This window comes from Megalopta genalis, unplaced genomic scaffold (assembly GCF_051020955.1).
Source record: "Megalopta genalis isolate 19385.01 unplaced genomic scaffold, iyMegGena1_principal scaffold0348, whole genome shotgun sequence".
In the NCBI taxonomy this organism is placed as follows: domain Eukaryota; kingdom Metazoa; phylum Arthropoda; class Insecta; order Hymenoptera; family Halictidae; genus Megalopta; species Megalopta genalis.
Window position 1 is genome coordinate 17501 of NW_027476417.1, and position 2669 is coordinate 20169.

A 2669-nucleotide genomic window follows, 5' to 3' on the forward strand; every position below is an offset into this window, starting at 1 on the left:
ATCCGAACGAAAGCAATACGCCGTTGGTACTTGGTTATAAAATTTTCATTACAAGACAGAAAGCAATATGCCGCTGGTTATATTAATGTAATCTTATGGAAAGCATTACGCCGCTGGAACTTTGACCATTGCAATAATCGATCGGAAGCTATACACAGCAAGGAATACGAATATTATACCAAGAGATCGAAAACAATACGCTGTTCGGACGTTTTGACTAGCCGTCGCACAGTGCAGACGCGTCGACCCGTCGCTCCGCATTTCGAGCGCAATTTCAGTGGTTTTTCAGTTCAGAAAATTACAGAGAGTGTTTGGTTGTGTTGCAGGAGTCAAACTGAATGATTTGATGCATAAAGTTTAATTAAACTCCCATTAGTTTGCCGGGAAACATCGATTCTTCCGATCTAGAAAGAGACAGAGATAGACGATCCGCGTTATGTTAAATATTTCAAGGTTCCCGATTCCACAAAATTATAAAAAGTATACGGCTGTGTAGCAGGGATCAAAACGAGTAATTTCGTGTATAAAGTTTAATTAATATCCCATTAGTTTGCCGGGAAACATCGATTATTCCGATCTAGAAAGAGACAGAGACAGTCGATCCGCGTTATGTTAAATATTTCAAGGTTACCGATTCCACAAAATTATAAAAAGTATACGGCTGTGTAGCGGGGATCAAAACGAGTAATTTCGTGTATAAAGTTTAATTAATCTCCCAATAGTTTGCCGGGAAACATCGATTATTCCGATCTAGAAAGAGACAGAGACAGTCGATCCGCGTTATGTTAAATATTTCAAGGTTCCCGATTCCACAAAATTATAAAAAGTATACGGCTGTGTAGCGGGGATCAAAACGAGTAATTTCGTGTATAAAGTTTAATTAATCTCCCAATAGTTTGCCGGGAAACATCGATTATTCCGATCTAGAAAGAGACAGAGACAGTCGATCCGCGTTATGTTAAATATTTCAAGGTTCCCGATTCCACAAAATTATAAAAAGTATACGGCTGTGTAGCGGGGATCAAAACGAGTAATTTCATGTATAAAGTTTAATTAAACTCCCAATAGTTTGCCGGGAAACATCGATTATTCCGATCTAGAAAGAGACAGAGACAGTCGATCCGCGTTATGTTAAATATTTCAAGGTTACCGATTCCACAAAATTATAAAAAGTATACGGCTGTGTAGCGGGGATCAAAACGAGTAATTTCGTGTATAAAGTTTAATTAATCTCCCAATAGTTTGCCGGGAAACATCGATTATTCCGATCTAGAAAGAGACAGAGACAGTCGATCCGCGTTATGTTAAATATTTCAAGGTTCCCGATTCCACAAAATTATAAAAAGTATACGGCTGTGTAGCGGGGATCAAAACGAGTAATTTCGTGTATAAAGTTTAATTAATCTCCCAATAGTTTGCCGGGAAACATCGATTATTCCGATCTAGAAAGAGACAGAGACAGTCGATCCGCGTTATGTTAAATATTTCAAGGTTCCCGATTCCACAAAATTATAAAAAGTATACGGCTGTGTAGCGGGGATCAAAACGAGTAATTTCATGTATAAAGTTTAATTAAACTCCCAATAGTTTGCCGGGAAACATCGATTATTCCGATCTAGAAAGAGACAGAGACAGTCGATCCGCGTTATGTTAAATATTTCAAGGTTACCGATTCCACAAAATTATAAAAAGTATACGGCTGTGTAGCGGGGATCAAAACGAGTAATTTCGTGTATAAAGTTTAATTAAACTCCCAATAGTTTGCCGGGAAACATCGATTATTCCGATCTAGAAAGAGACAGAGACAGTCGATCCGCGTTATGTTAAATATTTCAAGGTTCCCGATTCCACAAAATTATAAAAAGTATACGGCTGTGTAGCGGGGATCAAAACGAGTAATTTCGTGTATAAAGTTTAATTAATCTCCCAATAGTTTGCCGGGAAACATCGATTATTCCGATCTAGAAAGAGACAGAGACAGTCGATCCGCGTTATGTTAAATATTTCAAGGTTCCCGATTCCACAAAATTATAAAAAGTATACGGCTGTGTAGCGGGGATCAAAACGAGTAATTTCATGTATAAAGTTTAATTAAACTCCCAATAGTTTGCCGGGAAACATCGATTATTCCGATCTAGAAAGAGACAGAGACAGTCGATCCGCGTTATGTTAAATATTTCAAGGTTACCGATTCCACAAAATTATAAAAAGTATACGGCTGTGTAGCGGGGATCAAAACGAGTAATTTCGTGTATAAAGTATAATTAATATCCCATTAGTTTGCCGGGAAACATCGATTATTCCGATCTAGAAAGAGACAGAGACAGTCGATCCGCGTTATGTTAAATATTTCAAGGTTCCCGATTCCACAAAATTATAAAAAGTATACGGCTGTGTAGCGGGGATCAAAACGAGTAATTTCGTGTATAAAGTTTAATTAATCTCCCAATAGTTTGCCGGGAAACATCGATTATTCCGATCTAGAAAGAGACAGAGACAGTCGATCCGCGTTATGTTAAATATTTCAAGGTTCCCGATTCCACAAAATTATAAAAAGTATACGGCTGTGTAGCGGGGATCAAAACGAGTAATTTCATGTATAAAGTTTAATTAAACTCCCAATAGTTTGCCGGGAAACATCGATTATTCCGATCTAGAAAGAGACAGAG